At 42.3% G+C, this 22,540-nt stretch overlaps 1 protein-coding gene across 2 annotated transcripts in view; it reads left to right on the top strand.

The window, feature by feature from the left end:
- Positions 1-22,540, top strand: part of LOC147174825 (uncharacterized) — a 78,741-nt gene that overhangs the window by 55,412 nt on the left and 789 nt on the right. The window lies entirely within an intron of this gene.

Raw genomic sequence — 22,540 nt, 5'->3', positions numbered from 1 at the left:
GATAAAGGTTTGAGGTTAAAATACCTATAGCGGCTTAAAGATCCACTCGCAGTAAAAACGTTTTGTTTTCATTTTATTATGATAGTAAGAGTACAGATGCTTGAATATAATGTTAGTCAAATACAAGTAGCTGAGTAATGTCCACTTTTGGTTATAGGTTTAGGTTATCTTGTAAAACATTCAATATGGTTCTGTAGCTCTATAGTAATTTTCACATCTAAGCACTAAGCAGCAGTTTATGAGGTATTTTTTTTGGATTATTATTTTTTTTACAGGTACAAACTATTGATCGTATGTTTACACTGGTAGGCTTCAAATCTTGAAATAAAAATCGTGACTTCAATGTGTTCAGTTTTCGTGACAACAACATGAGATGACCTAGCTAGCTAGCACCGGATTACGAGCTATGTTCGTACAATAAATCTTACCTTCATACTAAAACTTCTTTCTTTCTGCCCACTTGGAGTGCTCTGCATGTCAACCAACGTTTAAGCTGTTCCACACGGTGTTCGTATATTGAACGATGTTGAAATTTTCACGCCTGGGACGTCCTCTTCTTCCAAAATGACGCGTAAACTGGTGTGGCTACTCTGTTTGTTTGGAATTGCGGACTTGTGCATGGGCGTCATTTGAGTTCAACCCACTGTCGTTCGCTCAACCAATGAGGTTGAGCTTTAGCCCGCCCAAATCTTCCAGAGCCCGCCCTCTTCTTTTACGAGTACAAATCACGGCACTCTACAAGTACGAATCAGTTTTGTACCTTTTGTAGCGAGATATATGGTGCAAAACTCACGTGACTGGACAGCAGCAGAAAAACCACTTCTTTGACTACAAGTTGTCATTTCTACAGGTACAAATCACAATTTTTACAGATACAAATTTACACTTTTTGTTCAGGTACAAAAAATTTTTGTACAGGTACAAATCATGACTTTTACAGGTACAAATTTGTTTTTACAGATACACATTTTTTTTACACATACACATTTTTTTTTTTTACAGATACAAACATTTTTTTACAGGTACACATTTTTTTTACAGGTACAAATCACGACTTTTACAGATACAAATTTAGACTTTTTTCTACAGGTACAAACATTTTTTACAAGTTACTTTTGCACCATATTTACCTCCATAGAATCTGCTTTTAGGAATGAATGTGGAATAGTAGAGTACAAAATTCCTGTTGAAATCAGGTCACTTCCTGTTGAAATCAGGTCAATCCCAGGCGTACCTAATCAATTGGCCAAGATGGCCGTCACCCTGGGTGCACGGGGGGGACAAGAATCATGGGCGTACCTAATCATATGTCCAAGGAAGTAGTAGTAGTATTAGTAGTAGTAGTAATAGTATTTGCAATAGTAGTAGTCGTACATAGGCCAAGACTTGAGTACACACAGAAAAAAAGGGGGTCGAGTTGAGCTCAACAGTGAGAGAGATTACAGGCAGCGCTGATTGGCTGAGGCAGTTGAAAATTATGTTGTGCTTTTATCTTTGAAAATGTAAAAAGAAATTGGGAATGAGCTGAACAATTTAAAATTTGAATGGTTGGAATCGATCAAGAAATGTGAAAGACATAATCAACACAAACTGAGAGTTTCTTAGTGTCTTTAACAAACATGCACATTCACACACACACATATATTTTTAACTCGTTTTAGTCGTCATAGTAGTCGTAGATAGGCCAAGCCTTAAGTAAACGCAAAAATAAAGGGGGGGGGGGGAATTAGTTGAGCTCAACAGTTGCCAGGCAGAAGTGAGAGTAGTATAGCTAAAAAGCACTATTTAAATCCCATTACATTTAAAAACAATAACAATAATGTTGTGCTTTTATTGTGAAAATTTTAAAATAATGAGCCGAACAGTTTAAAATTGGAACTGTTGGAATAGGTCAAGAAAGTTACAGGAGAATCCTTTGTTGACAAATTTTGGCGCACGGGCGGTTGGCTGTGTGGCAGAAAATGATAGTGGGCTCAGCCGCGCTGCACATAAGCGACGTTCAACAATAAAATAAATCGGCAGTTATGCACTTTAACAGCCGAATGTATTGGCAACAAAATTGAAATTATTCAAAGCCCATATGAGATGTGGAAAGATGATGATAAATATTGGTCCGACATCTGTTTCCTGGCTACACACACATCTGCTTTGGGAACATTTACTCTCATTTAATAAAAAGCTGGGTAATTATTCTTCATTGGTAAGTGTCCGGAGTGATGCCGAAGGAAAGGAGGTGCAGGAGGTGTATCGCACTACAGTAAGTTTGTGGAAGTACGTCACTCCAAAACCAACCCCACTGAGCACACTCAACAATTAGTTCCATGGGGCAATTATGTCTATAAGCACCACACCTTTTTCTTATTTATTTTTGGAAACGCAGTGACTTTAGTACAGTGAAACTGATGTGAGAATTTCAATGGCATCTGGTCTCTGGTGACAACTGAATATCAGAGCTTACACAGTTCTTATTTTCAAATCCAGTCTTGGAGAAACATGCAGTCATGTTACATAGCATTGTAGCATCTTTAATGCAGCTGTCAGGATAGGACTTACAACTAGGCAACTGCATACATAAGTGAGGCCGGCAGTAAAACACAGATGCAGAATGCTATATTTATTCGGATAAGATGAACAATATGTGGACACTCAAGTATAACAACTAGGCACAACTAGGCACAATATATATATATATATATATAGTCTCCTTTATAGGAATCCATAACACAATTCTGACACTCGTTGCCTTTTCATCCTCCGTTCGTAACGCTGGACGTCCTTTTCTTTAGCCTTCAGGTTTAGAGACCCAGGATAGCTCATTTCAAGGCGAGCAACAAGTCAGGGTGACTGTCGATCGTGCTTTCGAACGGCTGAATGAGACAACAACAACAACAACAATATGACTCAGCGGATTTTATACTGAACAATCTAGATTATTAAAAAAAACAAATCTTCTAAAAATAACAATCTATAGTCACAAGTACTTACCGGTTATTAAGTGAGCCTCACAAACCCATCAGCATCAGCAGGAATCCAAGCTTTGAGCGTCAACTTATACCCTAATCGCTCGCAGCCATTTCTTTCTTTTTTTGTGGCCCCTTTCGGTGGGAATGCGCTTAAAGTTTTTATCAGGCCCCCGACGGGCCGTACAATTGATGGCACAACAAGAATGAACCATTTGCTTGTTTCTCCTTCAAAATGTGCAAAACCACACAGTATCCTGTGATGCAACGCGCGAAACATAAACAATACATCACACAGGATCCTCATATAGCCTTGTCCCTCACAGCCAACAAGTCTAAAATTAGCTTAGCACTGCCCCTGAATGGAGTCAGTTAAGGCGAAACACTTGGAGACTTTACGCACACACATTGTGCTTCAACTGAGTTGCATGAGAAAGCGCACACCTCGAACCAAAGGGTCTCACGATTTAATGGTTCAGGATATCAGATTCCAGAAATTGCTTGTTACAACGGTAAGAGTTTGGGGAAGCGAGCATGTTCTCATTTTTTTATATCGAATGAAAAATGACGAAATTAGAGCAGGTCAAAAACTTGTGACTTTAAAAAAATTAGGAGAAAAAGGCGGCCAAAATAACATGGGGTTAAATGGCCGGAAAAGTGTGACTTCTCCTCGCTTGAAGTGAAATCAAAGGTACTAAATGACACCTTTGACAAACAAAAGTGGGTTTGTCTGAAAGAAGACCCTTGTGATTACAAAATGTCCAAATTTGATGTTTAGTAAGCAAATATTGTGGCCAGGGTGACGAGTTGAAGTGAGATTTTTCGAAATAATTATTTTTCTCTTCTCACTCTGAGGTTGATTGCTCCACTCTGGCAGACGCAATACACACCTTGTTAAAAACCTTTTTTTCTCCATTTCGCTCACTCTCTTTGAACCCCGCACAAGACGGAGAGCTTACATTCCTTAAAATAAATTTTGGGACACCGAGCTAAAGATGGGATAAATTGCAACAAAATGAGCAAACAATTACATCGGTCGGCTACCGTATGTGCGCACAGCGCGGCTTGGAAAAAGGTTCTTGAATTGTGGATTTTTTTCCCCCTTCTCCATTTATTCCAATTACTTTTTTCCGGAATTTTGGGGAAATTGCGTTGCCATGGTAACTTGGACTTCCGAGAGAAAAAAATGCCGCAGCGAGTCAGATCGAGCCGCATCTTTTGATACCTCATTTGTGCCGGTGCGTTCAACGGTACAGGCCGCATTTTTGCGGAAAAATCCGTGGCAAGATGATATAATAAACCCGATTTTCTGGCATAGTAATATGTGCCTGCTTTGCTTCGCAAGCAGTAGCTCCACTACTGCTTTGCTCCGCAGTAGTCCCATAACGAGAATAGTATTGTGTGCCTGCTTAGCTTCGGAAGCAGCAGTCCCATAATTAATAAAAACACGCACACACAAACACACGCACATGCAGACTAACCAGTTGCAAGATGCAGCCTATGTCCAAAACATTGGAGTCTTGTCCATTCATTAAGTTCCACAGCTTTGACAATGTTTGCCGCGTTGTCTGTTGTGATGCAAGTCTGGTCCTTTTCATTCAGACCCCAGCTTGCCAGACATTCTCTTAATCCCTGGGCAATGTTCTCTCCGGTGTGGTCAGTGGGAAAGTATGGCGTCAACAGGCAGCGACTCTTCAACTCGAAGTTGTCATTTAACTATGATAGGGTTTGGTCATTCTGCTTGACGACATATCAGTAGTTGTGGCATAATATTCCACATTTGTCAAATCTGTTTCCACTTTTCCTCGGTGCTCCTCATACAGCTGCGGGATGGCAACTTGATTGAACTAGGTGCGGGAGGGAATTACGTGTCTTTGGTCCAGCGTGGCGATGAGGTTTTAAAATCCGTCTTTGGTCACGTGTTAACAGGCATCATGTATTTTGCAATGAAGTGTGTTATGGCAGTTGTTATATCCCGGTGTCTTCGGCTGCTCTTCTCATACGGAGGGAGATACACCAGCAAAAGATGCCGTAATTGTTGTCTGTTTGCTCCGTTGGGCCTGAGCAGTAGCATTGTCTTTACTGGGCTCTCCGCCGGACTTTTTCTTCATACACTCCTCATACAAATGTCTTTGAAGACGTTGCAAGTGACTGTATAAATTTGTAGTGTTTCCGCTGGATGTTGCAACTTTAGCGTGACATGTTTTGCACAGTACCGTTGTCTGGTGCACATCTGCAGCCTCGAACCCGAAATACTCCCAAATTGACGACGTGCTGTTTCTCTTGGGGATTAAATTTCCTAACTCCGATTCGAGTTCCGCAGAAGTCATTCAAAAGCCGCTAAAATACGCCAGGAAGAGGTTAATACTGGTTGTTTATATTGACTTCTCCACGAGTAGCGTCTCACTTCTGATTGGAGCTCGTGACTTGCGCACATGTGAAGTGCCGTTTCTAATTGGTGCACGTGACCTGCACGCGGTGAAGATACCGCGTTTTATTGGTCAGTCACTGAACAAGCGACATGCACACACAAGTCACCCTCTCAGTGTGACTTCTGTGTGTGTGTTGCTTCAAACAGCGGGTAGACAGCTTGCAAACATAAAATAGAACTGATCCTGGATCATTTAGGAGCACTGCCAAAAACCGCGGCTTTCATTATTGCATTTCTTGACATCGCGATTTTGGTTTTAAAACGATATATCGTTCAGCCCTAGCGGTGGGCACAAAAATACACAGATTGAGAAGGACCATGTGTACTCACCGCGATTGACAGAAGTAATCCTGCTTTACTCCATACTCAGTCTGTGAATTTTTTTCAAGGCTTCACATTATCAAGCATTCGCTGAAAGTGCTTAAGCACAAGCCAAAAGGTGGGCACTTCCTTCAATCATCAATTCCAGTCAATGACTATGCCCACCCAAATGTCAGATGCCAAAAAATTTATTATGCAGAAATCCTGCCTGAATTCATGGCTGAATAAAATAATTGTTTATATTATTTTATTATATAACATTTAGTATGAATTTATTTGTAGTAGGGCTAATTAATTGCAATTTTATCGTGATTTCGATTTTAGATTCTCTCGATCTTTAAAATGTAATAATTGAAGAAAAACAATTAATGGGCAGAACGCTGTGGTGTGTTTAAAAATTCCTACGCTGTGGAAGTGTCCTGAATGCACCATGTTGCTTGTCGCAAGCTCGGCGCGAATCAATGTTGATTCTGCTGCCCCCTTCAGCGTCCCTAGCTCAGTTGGAGTTAACTATAAAACTAAGCACACGACAAGAAGAATTACATTCACTGTATAATTAAATATGAAACATGCTTCGTTTTTAAAATATCACTAGCCTAGCGGTCAAGCTAAAATGATGGATGATCCCATTCAAATGCTAGCAGGAAATTAGCATTGACATTCCTTCAAATAATGCTGTGGAAACACATACCCACAGGTAAGATAACACTACTTGAAGGCACAAATTATTCCCAATCTGTGAAAAACTAATTATCTTAATAGAATTCAATCACAACTTTGTTTTGTGCTGATTGCAAGTTAGCACACCATGGATGCACGGCACCACACTGCCCCTCATAGGCCAAAGTGTGCAGGAAGTGTCCAGTATTTGTTTTCAATAGTGTGCCGCACGATACACGTTACCACACTTAACATTCATGACGTTAGCGACTGGGGGGTCAAACTCGCCTGTTCAGTCATGCTAGATGCATGTAAACAACAGTGGCAAAGCCATTTTGCATTATTTCTCCTCATTCATTATTTTCGTCCGGCATTCGGGGTAGGGCCAAACGGCAAACAAACAAAAAAGAAAGAAAATCACGTACCTGTTCGGGATGGCAGTGGGGTGTGCGTAGGGATGCGAGCCACGTGCATGTCCATCAACCCGCAGTCCAAGGAGTCCTTGGCAAAAGAGGGTGTGTATTTAATTAACACCGTGCGCAGCCGTTCGCATTCCTGATCGGATCAATCAGGAAGAGGCAGGACCTCTTGGAGGTGTACAGTTGGAGATCCCCATTCAAGGCCGCAGTTGGCTGAGGTGTCTCTGTTTCTCAAGTGGGCGAGTTTGAGGGAGTTGGGGGCAGCGCACACAATGTGTAAATCACCAGTTGCTGATCTATTACAGGTCCACTTGGACGATGACTTCGTCATTGGTGGGACTGAGAGGGTTGACGCCGATTCCAGGACTCATGGCGTCACGTGGGCTGTCGGTTTTGAAGTGCAACCTCCGGTTGTGCGGGCCGCGGGGCTGGTTTGCCATTCCGTTGTGATCGTTTTGGTTCAACCTTTTTTATTTAGACTGGGCATCCTATGGAGCATCAGAGCAGGCTCCCCCAAGCTCCGACAGGGGACCCACATCCACTCAATAAATTCCTGCCTTATTGGGTGAAATTTTCAATTTTGCATAGCCCCTAGCTGCTAAGTTGCGCAGCTGTGAGCTATTCAGTGTCCAAGGACACAAAGCCAATCCCAGGAAGTGACTGAGATTTTGTTGGAGGTTCTCTAAAAACAATGTTTTAAAACTATGATCCTCCTCCATGTTGGGTTCGTTAAAAGCCCCGAATTATGCATCGCGAAGGTGACTACAGAAGGTCTGAGGTACTCCTATCGTCCCTGTATAACAGACATGGCGGCCACCATGCCGGTCAAAGCAGGAGAGCCAAATTAAATTTGCGTGCCATGGCGTGGTACAAAGCCAGGGGGTCAGACGACACCTCTGTAGGTTGTCACTCCAGCAGTCGGTTAACCGTACGGCTGAACATCATTTTAATCAAATACAACTTATCTTCCATGGTTGCCGTTGGGAACCTCTGGAGATAGTATTGAATATCTTTCAGGTACTCAGATGTGTTGTGGGACCCCACTGGTTTTGGTTTGAACTTGGCAATGTTCCGTGCCAGCTTCCAAATCTTTCCAGGCCATATGTCTCCCAGACGGGAAAGTCAACATGGGACCTCATTGAGAACCGTCGGCACCTGATGGTCCCAAATTTTGAGGGGAAGCGACCATTGGCGGTGCCACGCCTAAGGCGGCCGTGGTCACCGGCGCCGTCCTCCAGGCGGTTTCAGACTCAAGCGACAATTTCAGCTGTGGTGCTGTGGCTCTGGGATCAGAAGGTCTGTCTTGGGGTAGAGCTCCTGGAAGGGGCGCTCCTTGGGTAACATAATTTAACTGCTGTGCGCGTTGCAACTCATGCTTGAGCTGAGCTAACTCTGCCTCGTAGTCCTGCTGGCATTGTCGGAGGCGGGTAACCTCGGCTTCTGCCAACGGCAATTGTGTCAGTCTACTTCTACATTGCATTCCTCTCTATGAGTTTGCACCTGTACTTGGAGGCGCTTCACTTCGTCAGATGAGCTAGCAATGAGCTAGCCAGCTGGTAGTTTGCTTCGGCTTGTTAAAATGTGTCTTTCAACGGTCGATCAGTCAGCTCTGATTTTAGTTGATGAATTTCATCAGTTTTTCTTGCTCTCGATTTATTTGTGTCTTTGGCTAACGCAGGGGGCTCGGGTTAATTCACAAATCTTCCCGGGAGAGTCAACATCGGACGCAAACTCGTCCGCATCACTATCAGAGTTCTCGGCATGCATCACATCTGCGCCTGGCTTCTGACTCAACCAACTGTGCTTAAATGTCAACCAGTTGGGTTTCAAAAACCTTCACGTAAATAGTAATGAGACCAAAGCAAGCACATTGAATGAGATGTGTGTGTCCAAACTTTTTGTCTGTACTATATTTGTTCATATCAAAATATCGGGGTAATTTTTTTTTCCATTTTAAATTATGCAAGTAATAAACTGAGAAGAAAAAGAGGAGGATGAGCATGTGCAGTGGAACAAAAAATGTTGAAGACGTCCCCATAACATTAAATGTCAAAATAATTAACACATAACCGGTGCTCTTTAAATTTAGCGGGGAATTTTTTTTGATAAAAAAGTATTTTTTATTAGACGATTAATCATGATTAATCAGAATTTTAAGATGTGATCAATCTGATTGAAAATGTCATAGTTTGACAGCTCTAACCTAACCCTGTCCTATGCATCCTCTGCTTTCACACTAACTTCCTTCATGTCCTCTTTAACTACATCCATAAACCTCTTATTTGGTCTTCCTATAGACCTTCAGCCTGGCATTTGGAAACTCAGCATCCTTCTGCCAATATACTCACTATCTCTTCTCTGGACATGTCCAAACCATCTCAGTCTGGCCTCTCTGACTTTACCTCTAAAGCCTCTAACATGTGCTGTCCCTATGATGTACTCATTCCTGATTATATCCATCCTGGTCACTCCCAAAGAGAACCTCAGCATCTTCATCTCTGCCACCTCCAGCTCTGCCTCCTGTCTTTTCCTTAGTGACACTGTCTCCAGGCCAAACAACATTGCTGGTCTCACCACAGTTTTATAAACCTTTCCTTTCATTTTAGCTGAAACTCTTCTATTACACATCACACCTGACACTTTTCTCCACCTGTACAAGCCTGACTGCACACACTTCTTCACTTCTTTTCCACACTCTCCATTGCTCTGGACCGTTGACCCTAAATACTTAAACTCCTCCACCTTCTTGGTCTCTTCTCCCTGTAACCGCACTCTTCCACTTGGGTGCCTCTCATTCACACACAGATACTCAGTCTTGCTACTGCTAATCTTCATTCCCCTCCTTTCCAGGGCAAACCTCCATGCCTCTAGCTTCTCCTCCACCTGTTCGATGCTCTCACTACAGATCACAATGTCATCTGCAAACATCATAGTCCTTGGAGATTCCTGTCTAACCTCATCTGCCATCCTGCCCATGACCATAGCAAACAAGAAAGGGCTCAGAGCTGATCCCTGCTGTAGTTCCACTTCAAACTCCTCCGTCACACCTACAGCACACCTCACCTCTGTCTTACAGTCCTCATACCAGCACACTTCTCCTCCATTCCTCAGGCATCTTCTCACTATCTAAGATCCTGTTGAACAACCCAGTGAGAAATTCTACTGCTACCTCTCCTAGACACTTCCATACATCAGGACCAAGTGCCTTTCCACACTTCATCCTCTTCAATGCCATTCTCACTTCATACTTACTAATCTTTGCTACTTCCTGGTCCACAACAGTCACCTCTTCAAACTGTTTGTTCTCTCTCATTTCCCTCATTCATTAACTCTTCAAAGTAGTCTTTCCATCTTCCCATCACATTAATGACATCTGTCAACACACTTCCACCCCTATCCTTTATTACCCTAACCTGTTGCACGTCCTTCCCTTCTCTGTCTCTTTGCCTTGCCAATCTGTATAGATCAGTCTCTCCCTCCTTACTGTTCAAATGTTACGCTGCATCTCCCTGTACTTCTGTCTACTTTCTTCAGTTCTGATCACATTTGCTGTAGTTGTGCAGTTATCTGAAAGCACCTCCTGACCATCCATAGTCTGTCTCAACTCCTTCCTGAAAGTCATGCAACACTCTTCCTTTTTCAGCTTCCACTATTTCGTCCTCTGCTCTGCCTTTGCCATATTTGTCTTCCTCACCACCAGAGTCATCCTACACACTACCATCCTATGCTGTCTGGCTACACTCTCACCTACCACTACTTTGCAGTCGTTGATCTCCTTCAGATAACACAGTGTACACAAGATGTAGTCTGCCTGTGTACTTCTACCTCCACTCTTGTACATCACTCTATGTTTTTGCCTCTTCTGGATGGAAGTATTCACAACAGCTATTTTCATTCTTTTTGCAAAGTCAACCACCATCTGTCCTTCTGTGTTCCTCTCCTGGATACTAAACTTGCCCATCACCTCCTCATCACATCTGTTTCCTAAACGTGTCCATTGAAGTCTGCACCAATGACAACTCTCTTACTTCTAGGGATGCTCTGCATCATTTCATCAAGGTCCAACCAAAAGTTCTCCTTCTCCAGCTCACATCCTACCTGTGGCGCATACCCACTAATAACATTGATCATCACACCTTCGATTCCTTGCTTCAGGCTTATCACTCTATCTGACACTCTTTTTACCTCCAGGACGTTCCTAACAAACTCCTCCTTCACGATAATTTCTACTCCATTTCTCTTCCTATCTACACCATGATAGAACAACTTGAACCCTGCTCCTAAACTTCTAACTTTGCTCCCTTTCCACCTGGTCTTTCCTGAACACACAGTATGTCCACCTTCCTCCTCTGCATCATGTCAACCAGCTCTACCTTTTCCTGTCATAGTTCTAACATTCAAAGTCCCTACTCTCAGTCCTAGACTCTTGCTGTTCCTCTTCTCTTTCTTCCTACGAAAACACCTTCCTCCTCTCCTTCTTCAACCAACAGTAGTCCAATTTTCACCGGAGCCCTGTAGGCCAACAGCACCGATGGCGGTCGTTGTTAACCCCGGCCTCGACCAATCCGGTATGGAAGTCATATATTTGATTTGCATTTTTGATTTGGCCAAGGTTTTGCGTCGGATGCCCTTTCTGACGCAACCTTCTGTATTTATCCGGCAAGGTTTGCAAAACGAGGATTAAGTACTTCAAAAACACCACGAATGCGCTGGCTCACGTTACCAGGCATCACCCTAACTTACAGGAGGACACGGTGACTCTGAGTCAGTCGCCAGTGGCAAACCAACGCACACTGCAGTGCTACACTAAACTCTTTGCCAACTCCGAGCAGGCCAAAAAAATAACCAGATCTATTGTCTACTTCATCACCAAAGACTTACGGCTTTACAGTGTGGTGGAGAACATGGGGTTTATCTACATGTTGTGCACAGCGGAGCCAAGGTATGCGAGCGATACCATCCCGTAAGTTTTTCACTGAGACAGCTGTGCCACAGCTTTACCAAGAGACTAAAAGAAAAGTTGCCAGTGCCTTGACCAAAAGTGGCATTAACATGTAGGGTAGGGCTGGATATTTGTACAACACAAGTATCCGGTACGGATAATTGATTTTTGACAGATACAAATATAACACGGATAGACTTCCTTAATATCCATGCTGAAAGAAAACCGGCCACTCCCTCCTCTCCGTGGCGCGCGGCACACAGGCAGGGTGAGAGAGAGGATCTGTCCGCGCAGCATCATCGTCTGGCACTGATCAGAACTTCCGGTGGTCGTGTCCCCCCAGTTGGAAGCGAAAAGCACATCGGAATGTGCGCTGGACACACAATTAATCCCAAATCTTTGAGTCAGGTTGTTACTTGCTGTTCCACAGTCTCGTTCGCAGAAGTTTGGTCAGAATCAACTGCACTTGTACCAGCCACAGCTCTCGCCGGAGGGCCGCAGCGCGGTTTAATCTGGATACCTGTAATTATCAAATCGTTGATACGAAGATTCTGTTCTAAGGCGACAATGGGTCGATATTTTTCTTGTGTCTCTTTCTTCAACTACAGAATTTAATACAGAAGTGGTTATGAAAGCTGATGTCAGCAAAGCGCCTGCACCTGGCTCCGTGGTTTGACACCCCACCTCTGACTCCCGTCACTGCTCACTATAATATTTACAAAATGTTTGTGTTGCTCCTATCATTCATAAGCATTACAATAGTGACCTCACCATATTAAAGAGTTGTTGTTACCCTTGTTATGGTGTTTGTGCTGCTAGTACAGGTACATAAAAATACATAGGGGATTTGCATTTGTTGTAGCATTTTATTAATCAGCCGCTGAACAGCCAGGCATCCACCCCCTACCCACTGGGTTGTCGGTCCGCGAAAGTTGTGGACTTGTATGAACCGGTCCGTGGTAGAAAAAATGGTTGGGGACCACTGGATTATAGATTCAGGGTCCACAATTTAAGTGTTTTCAAGTGTTTATTTGTTTATATTTACATTGTATAGGCTTCCAGCTCATAAAACCCACGAAAATAGGATTTAAAAATATTTGATACTGTGAAGAAATCACCATGCGTACTTCCCAGTGTTTTGCATGGAAATAATAGATGGTATTTTCAAAACAATATGCTAATCTTCAGTAGTTGGTTGGGAATCCCTTTGCCTTAATTACTGCCTCGATGCGCCATGACATTGCCTGGGTCCTGGAAGCCCAGGCTTTTTTGATGCTTGCTGTCAGCTTTTTGTTTTTGGGTCTGGTGGCCCTCATTTTCCTCTTGATAATACTGTATTGTGGTCCTCGTTTTTTGCTGTACTTTTGTACTTTTGTCATTGGTTAAAGTTTTTGTGAAAAGGCTAAGTATTACTTTAAACATAGTCTTCAAATGAACTGACACTAACTTATTGTGTTCCATGCTTTATAATTGTCTACTGCTTGAGCTTCTTGGTGTCTTTTAAGTTGAGTTTTTTTCTTTTTTTCATACATTGTAGGAACAAAAGTCTTGACACACACCATCTAATCAATTAATGGAGGCACTTTAGAAGTGGGTTCCTATCTCCTCCTTTGTGATTGTAAGCTGTATTGTTCATTTCACAAGGTGAAATACCAACATCAATTATGATAATTTTTTTATCCTTTTATTGTCTTGGAAGTGCAAACTAGTGAGCACATTAGCAATGAAACCAAGTACAAGGTTGTGGCACTCTAGAGGCCCTTTTGCTCCACTTTTCAAATTAATTTGACTTGAAATGTATCAATTGAAGGAATCTTTTGGGCTCAGTGAAATATGTAATACTTTAGTATTGACCACCATTATTTATTGGCACAGTGATATATGACCTGATGAGATAATTTGTGGCGAAAAAAGGCCTCAATCTTTCTTTTATACCTGAAATCTTCACAGAATCAGTCAGTATTTTGTCTTTAACTCTTTGACTGCCAGACGTTTTCAGAAAAGGGATGCCGTCAGTGCCAGCCGATTTAAGCATTTTGACTGATTTTCAAGGTCCACAGAAAATGTTCTGTTTGGACTATGGAAACACACGTACTACCAAATGAAAGATTGGACTTTCATCTTTCATCAGAAAAAAAGAGTTTGTTTCTACCTTATTCCGTTCTTTAGTAATCAACAATAGAAAATGGTTAGTTTGACCCAATTTCGCCTGTGTTGGACCAAAATACGGAGAAATCAAGCTTTTAGTGAAACGATATTATTTCATGCATTCTAGTGAATTTGACACTTCTTTTTGTCCATGAATGATGCCACAAACACCTAAATAGTGCTTTACTTCTATAAAACACTACCACCAAGAATGAAAAAGTGTTTTTTGATAGCAAAATACGTTTATTTACATTCAACAGTGTAACAATTTGACAACAATTTGGCAAACTATTTACAAATGTGTGCAACTGTGGTGCTATTTACAAATATGTGGATGTTTCAACGACAGTTTTTCTTTTTGTAACACTCTCCTGCGTGCAAAGAGACGTAACAGCATTTGCACAACAGATTGCCTCTTCGCGTGTGCCACTTTCTTGCAGGCCGTTTTTTTCCGGGGAATAGCAAGTATATACTGCAGTGTGTCATCAAGTCTAATATCAGGATCATGCTACGGTTACGTTACGGTGGTGTTACGTCTCGCTTCCTCGCGTCCTTCAGTTGCTATACCGAGTGGTAGATGTTCTGATCCATTTTATCCACTCCATTCATGGTGGCATCGTAGTCCAGAAACAGTGTCTTCTCCGTGATCAGACTGTACCCGCTCCTCCGATGAATATGCATTGGACTCGGGGTACTCTTCATTGTCCGATCGAATGTCCGCTTGTGCAGCTCCGCGTTTTCCGGCGTTAGCAGCGCTAGCCGGTGAGGCTTTATGACGAGAGAATAACGGCCGCGTATAGCTTCCACCTCCGGCGAGGTTGACCATCATCATCATCATCAATGTGCATTGGTCGATGCTTTTCGACTACTCTCCATCGTCCGATCGAATGTCCGCTTGTGCAGAAGTACCCGGCCGGCTATTGTGCGCGTTTTCCGGCCTTAGCAGCGCTAGCCGCGCTAGCCGCGCTAGGCCGGTGAGGCTTACTACGTGATAGTAACAGGCCAAAGCTTCCAACTTTGGCGTAGAGCTCGGAGTCATCATCATCGTTGACATCAATGCGCTTTTTAGTATTGATTGATGCTTTCCGTCTTTGAAAAAAATGCTCAAGCTGAGCTGCTTGTAACCGGTTGCTTGGTCAAGCCATTGTGGCTTGGATCAGCCATTGTCTCCTCAACACTCTAGCTCCGCCTCACGTCTTCTACTGACGCCCACGGTGGGCGGCCCATCCAACCTTGTGCAAAGAGAGTCATCGCTGCCCTCTAGGGGCCAAAACGAGTCTTTGACTAATCATATCTGCCTGATACTTTCAGCACAGCTGCCCAAGGCTTTCCTGCACCCGTTTTTGAAAAAAAAAAAAAAAAACATAGGGGACGTCTTTTAACGTCCTCGGCGCCCTTCCCTAGGTTTATGCTAAACGTTTTATAACGTTTATGGCAGTCAAAGAGTTAAAAAGAAAAACTGAGTGTGACCATACATTTTCCTTAGATAACTTTGTCTTGCCTCAGATTCTGCCATACAAAGGCTCAAGTAGTATTTAATTCAGCTTGATGCATTTAATGTGTTTCTTCTATTTAGGAGATTTCCTACTGTGCGAGTGGTCATTGCCATTGTCAGTGGTCATTTTTTTTTCCAAATGTGCATAAAGCATGCGTGTGAACATTCCCACGCAAAGTGTGGGATTTGTCAATTTGGGCTTTTCCTTGATGACGTGTGTATATTTACGCACAGCTCTGACCATGCATACGCACAAACTTTGCGGTAGAACAGTGACACAACAAGAAACAGACATCACCAGAAAGCCGAAATGAAGGAGTTCCCAAACATTTCGAGGGATAGATTTATTGTGACCACACTTTAATGAAAGCACATTTAACACATTCAGCTATGTGAACAGGAAATGATTTCATTCAATCGATGCACGAATAATCTGCGTTCTAAGTGGGCTGGAGGAATTAAGGCACAATTTATTCATTCAATAAAAATCACCAACAATCAATAAAAACACACACACAACAACAACAAAACAGCTGTTAGGAATGACAGTCTTAATTTGAATGATGATGATACGAAGCTGAGAAATCCATTTTGACCGGGAGGCTCGGGAGCACATTGCTGGTGGTGGCCGGTGCCGGCCTGCGTGGGTCTATTTGTCTGGCGGGCTCGGCACGACGAGCTGGTCCGCAAGTAAAATCCGCAGTGCATACGCAGCTGGTGTAATTTGAACAAGCTGGAAATGGAAACAAATCGGCGGAGCATGGGGTGTAATCTAGGGGTGAGCCGTGGGCCGCTTGTGTCCGAGATCTTGTTCTTTCGGTCACGACCCACAGCTTAGGACCATTTGGCTCAGCTCCTTCTTCACCACAACTGACTGATGCAGAGCCCGCATCACTGCAGACGATGCAACGATCCACCTGTCGATCTCCCGCTCCCTCCCACTCTCACTCATGAACAAGACCCCAAGATACTTGAACTCCTCCACTTGGGGAAGGATCTCATTCCCGACCCGGAGAGAGCACGCCACCCTTTTCCGACTGAGGGGCTCGGTACCCCGTACTCCCGAAGCAACCCCCACAGGACCCCCGACTCCCCGAGGGACACGGTCGAATGCTTTCTCCAAATCCACAAAACACTTGTAGACTGGTTGGGCGAACTCCCATGCACTCTCGAGGACCCTGCCGAGGGTGTAGAGCTGGTCCACTGTTCCACAGCCGGAGCGAAAACCACACTGCTCCTCCTGAATCAGAGATTCGACTTCCCGACGGAAGGGTGGGTACTCTGAGCTGCTGTTTGGTGCATATGCACAAACAAGAGTCAGAACCGTCCCCCCACCCAAAGGCAGAGGGAGGCTACCCTCTCTTCTACCGGAGATAGAGTAAAAATCTAACATGGCTACGAGCCGAAGAGAGACAGTAGTGAATGACTTGTGTCATTGTTGCGGGTAAAATTTGAAGATTCATGGTGTCATGAGTCACTCTGTTTTGCTATTTGAATAGCGTTATTGAAGACGACGTCACGCAAATAGCAAATTTGGTTTGCCAGCCTGTTTTTGGGCGGTGCCGAATCGCTGTCTATGCACGCCTGCCAGGCTAGCAAAAAACCCTTTGAGGGCCTGATCCAGCCCGTGGGCTGTATGTTTGACACCCCTGCTCTAGCATAAAAAACATTTTAATTTTTTTTATAAATACGTTCTTGGGACCATGGCAATATTTAAAATAGAAAATTTTTATACGTTTTTGGGAGCAAATGAGTTAAGAGTGACTGTGTGTTTCCCCTGTCTCGTTATGTCTGATTACGTCGACCTGTGTGTTTTTCCCCTTCTCTGTGTGTTTGACCAATCAGTGCCCTCACCCTATTGTGTTTCCCAGGTGTTTCTTATTAGTGTTGGTGTATTTAGTCTGTTGTCTATGTCTAGTCGGTGTGGGATCATTGTCTATGTCAGGTGTTGATGTCGAAGTCATGTGGCGTCCCTCGTGTGGGAGTCTGTTTTTCGTCGCATTATGCTAAACCCTCGTCTCAGTAAGTCATCCACGTTTTAGTATAGCCGTCACGTCTCAGTCTTTGCCCTAACTGTCAAGTCTTTCTTGCCCTCATCACCAAGCCATCATTAAGTCATCCACGGTAAATCCTGTCGACCATGTCTCTGTCCAGTCGCCCTCGTCACCTTTAAGTTCTCCCCGTCCTGGCAAAGGTCTCCACGTTCCTTGCAAAGCTTCTCCACGTCCCGGCAAAGCTTCTCCACGGATTGTCGCCCGCTGCAGTCTTAGGTCTTGGATTCTCATTTGATGCAGCCTCTGGCCCCCGACCCGGCTCCTCGGCAGCCTCTGGCCCCCGACCCGGCTCCTCAGCAGTCCCTGACCCCCGAACCGGCTCTACCGCTGCCGCCGTCTCAAAGCCAGGATTCAAGCCCAGGCGGCGTAAGATCCAGCACTTGCCGTTGCATTCCTTGTGGCCGCCCCCTGATCCCGCTCTGATGGCGCTATGTCAGGCCGTCTTCAGCCTCTTAAGGTCTTCCGACACTGGCTCTGTTTAAGGGCAGTGTTCTTGTTCCCGTCCCCGCCCTCCCCATTTTGGCTTGATTTTGTTTAGGGACGTCTGGGGAGCTGTCCCTATTTTGGCAATGAGTTGCCCCGGCAACAGTGTTTCATGAAAAATCAAAAAATTTGCGTTTCTCATGCAACAATATCGAGCGTGCATGGAACTGCGGTCTTGGCTCTATAGCTAAATCGCTTTGTGCTTAACTCATTGATTACCAGCCATTTTCACTGAAGCAACCCCCTTCGCTCGCAGCTTTTTGACAGATTTTGCAAGGCCCACAAAATATTGTGTTCTATTGTTATAAAAACATGGAACCTACCAAAAGAAAGATTAGAGTCTCTTCTTTCATCAGGAAAAAATGATATTTGTATCTGTTTTCGTTTTGCAGCAATTGGCATTAGAATATAGCTACGTTTAATCATTATTCACAAATCTGTTTAGAACTGTGGGTAAATCAGCTTGTTTTCAACATTGCCCTCGTTGATCTTGTTTACTCTGCTGGCTGTTTTTGTAATTACTACCATTGTCTGCATTTCAGAGGCTGCATCAAAGCCTTCTGTATGCTCTAGCATAAAAAAACACATAAATATGTCTTGGGACACTTATAACATTTAAAGTATAACGTAATTATAAATTTTTGGGAGCAAATTAGTCAAAAAGACTTGTTATCCACTCTGGAGGCAGTTCCGACACAAAAGCGAGTGGCCCCGTACTTCCTACTTCCTTTACTCCGTGACTGGGCGGGGTTCACATGACTCCAGGGAATGCATAAAAAGTGTTTCATTACACTTTCAACACGTCTCAAAAACCACCTCATGAGAGCGTAAAAACTTTTTTTCTTCGAAAATCATGTGTTTCTATTACCAGCTTGCTTTTGTGCAACTTGTGCAAAACTGAGGGTCATGAAAACGCACCTATAGAAACCTTCAGATCATGACTATTAATATACATGTGAAATTTGGGATTTTCTGGAGCATGTACACGGGAGTTCCATCCATCCATCCATTTTCTGTACCGCTTGTCCTCACAAGGGTCGTGGGGTTGCTGGAGCCTATCCCAGCTGGCTTCGGGCAGTAGGCGGGGTACACCCTGTACTGGTTGCCAGCCAATCGCAGGGCACACAGAGACGAACAACCATACTCACAATCACACCTATGGACAATTTAGAGTGTCCAATTCACCTGCCATGCATGTTTTTGGAAATGTGGGAGGAAACCGGAGTACCCGGAGAAAACCCACGCAAGCACGGGGAGAACATGCAAACTCCACCCAGGAAAGCCGAAGCCCGGACTTGATCTCACAACCTTTGCACTCGGAGGCGGATGTGCTAACCAGTCAGCCACCGTGCCGCACACGGGAGTTATGAAGGGAAATATGAAATACAAAATTTGATGCCCCACCCCTGTCATATAGTATATCGAAAACTCAAGATTTTTTCCCCCTGTTGATGGCCCAGGTCTTGACATGGTTCAGGCTAAGTTTAAAGACAACCAGATGAAACGTGTAGGAGATATGGTCAAAGGTATGCCCCCTGTAAATTTGCAACAATTTCTAGCTCACTTCCTGTTCATTGTAGCATATGGCTCCAAGAGACTTTTTTGTAGGTCTTGGGCTCCTTTATATATCTCCATTTTTTTTTTATAGATTTTGCTGAAACATACAACCTGGGCTGCTTCGTTAAAGGTTTCTAGGGAGCGCTATTAAGTCTTTTTTGTTGTTGTTGTAATTGCACAATACACTATAAAATATTGCTAATTTTATCAGGCCAGATGTGTGTAACAAGTTTCATGAGTTTCCCTGCGTGTTTAGGCCCTCAAAATCTTTGTTGTTTCCTTGGCGAACAGTGATTTGCAAAAACTCACAAACTTCGCGTTGTAACATCATGAAGGCCTGAACACACTTCTAAGCAAATATGAGGTAGATAAGGTTAACCCGCTTGGAGAAAAACGTTGACCAGAAAAACATGTATTTCTTGCCACTAGGTGGCGCTATCACTAAGATGGAATATAAGTTCGTAGATGGCCTTAGGACTTGACTCTCATCAAATCCATGATAAATATTTACTTGTACATTTGTTTCCAGAATTAATATTCACACATTCTGGTATTTTTTTGTACAAGTAGCTAAGTTGATGTGTCAAATTGGATGCTCTCCATCATTCATTTGCATTTACCTAAAGTATGCTAGCTTCTGATTGGTTAGTGTTTAGTCAGCTGAGGGATCAGGAAGTGTTGTCGCTCAAGCTGCCGTGTATGACGATTAAAGTTTAAATTAAGAATGAATCTGTCTCCATCCTGCCTTTTCATTTTATAAACAGTATCCCATTAACCACCAGCGAATCCTTACGCTACGCTACATGTGTTTCTGAGGGGTTTTTTTTCGTAAATTTGCCACTTTATGAAGTGGCAAATTTTAAGTTTTTTTCTCGAAATATTGCCCCCACCCACAAAAAAAAAAAATTATTTTTTAAAATATATATATACGGGGCCCTAATACGCTGTTGTAGATTCATCCATTTAATCTTTTTTTTTATAACATTTTAAAATTTTTTATTAAACATTAAATTACCAAAGATTTCCTCTCCTTGAAGGCCCATTGTCTGCTTTCTCGACCTGAGAGATTTTGTTATGTGGCACTATATATCCTTATAAGCAAGTGTAAAGTATGATTTTATGAGATGTTAAACATGATTACAATGTGACAGCAAACTGTCTTATATATTTATTTGATGGCTCACTGGCTACTTTCAACTCTTCAATAGAACTTTTCTCATTATCAGATTTGGTCAGTTCAGACTTGTGTCTGTTTGTTTCCAGTAGCCAATTCACTTATCCATGAAAATTCATTACCTGCCACTGCAATTTTTGGTGATATTGTCTTTAGAGGTGAGGGGGATATCAATCTTGTGTTTTAATAGTCTCAATCGCTCCCATGCCAGCATCACAAAAATGAACCCTTAATTACTAAACTTAATTAATGTGGTTTTACAAACTCTGACAATACTTAAATCTCTTCTCCACTTCACGGTATAGTTCTCACTGCCATTTGCACTATATTTCTGGAGCTATTGGTCGCTATTATGGTAAATCCAATGGGCACAATGGAACTCTATCAGCAAAATGCAGGTTAATTATCTTAGGGTTATCCACTGTAGAATCATGTGGGCATTATGACATATTGCCTGACATTTAATTGCAATACAAATTCTTATCTCTCTGAGTTTCTCGTTTTCTAATAAGGGTCAGGGCTGCAACTAAGTATAAAAATTCCACCCGTTTCAACTGATTACAGTTTATTAAGAATGTTTGGAACAAATCAAAATATAGAACCTTAAAACCTGCCATTTACAACCAAACAATGATGGAATCCCAGCTATCCCAGCTGAGATGTTGCAGCGGTCAATGAGGAATCTCAACAGCAGATTTCAATGGATTCGTACAGGAGGATGTCATCTACAGGACATAATAAAAAAAAATAAAAAAAATGAAAGTAATATGAGAGAAAATTCAGATTATTTGTAAATAGAGTATTTATTGGTCCTTTTTAACAAACAATTTATTTGTATTTATTTATTTGAAAATCAACTTCCACATATGACTTTTGATTTGTGTCATATTTGATGCATCCGGTCACAATGCTTTAAATTCGAACATTTATAACTGTCAAAAATATAATAATAAACAAACATATCAAACATATTAGTATTTCCAAACATCAGAAAGAACATTTCCCACTATTAATAAGTATAGGTGTCTCTCCTTTCTCAATTAGAGCGATCTTGCAAGGTCACTGGAAAAGCCATCAGATGGATGATAATGCCCTCTATTGGATTATACGTGCAATGCATGTGTCAGATCATATACGTCAGGGTTTTAATAGGGGAACAAATACTATACTCATGAAATAGAGGGCTCAAAATGTCTTGTATTTAATATGATACGTTTGGCGTTATAGGGTTAAGGTTTCAATTATGAATAAAAAAAAATCTTCCATCACTCTTGATTTTATTGGATTGTTAAAAAGTTCCCGTTTTTATTTGCCACCCTGAATTTTCATCTATTTTATTTAGTTTTCTTTGTTTCCTGTATAATAATATTAATTTATTCTATGACAACATTTTTGTCAAACTTTACGTTTAGGTTGTAGGTTTCAGCACATCACATTTCATTTAAAGAGATAATTGACTCATTAAGCCATTTTCAGCAGTAAAAAGTTAGTATTTTGTCCAGAATTAATTTAATAACGTCATTTTTTTTTTTTTTTATACAATTAATACCTTTAAAAAAAACTTTTTCCACTTACTGTCGACTGAAGATGACAACACCTGTGCTGATCATGGCTCACCTGTTTTCTGGTTTTGGTCGGTAAATTGAGCCATGATTGGTCATTACTTATTTCTTCAGCACAGGTGATGTCATCTTCAGTCGACAGCAAGTTGAAATTTTTTTTTTAAGGTATTAATTCTACATGATAAATAATTAAGTTATCAAATTCATTCTGGACAAAATATTAACTTTTTACTGCTGAAAATGGCTCAATGTGTTAAGTATCCCTTTAAAGAAGCCATTGTCAGTCAATTCACATATAACAAAGAAAATTGTTTGTGTGTGTGCGTGCGTGTGT

The sequence above is a fragment of the Leptonotus elevatus genome, chromosome 5 (assembly GCF_054856555.1).
Source record: "Leptonotus elevatus isolate MCC_2025b chromosome 5, RoL_Lele_1.0, whole genome shotgun sequence".
NCBI lineage: Eukaryota > Metazoa > Chordata > Actinopteri > Syngnathiformes > Syngnathidae > Leptonotus > Leptonotus elevatus.
The sequence above is the reverse complement of the archived record's forward strand: the minus strand, read 5'-3'. Positions and strand labels throughout refer to the sequence as shown.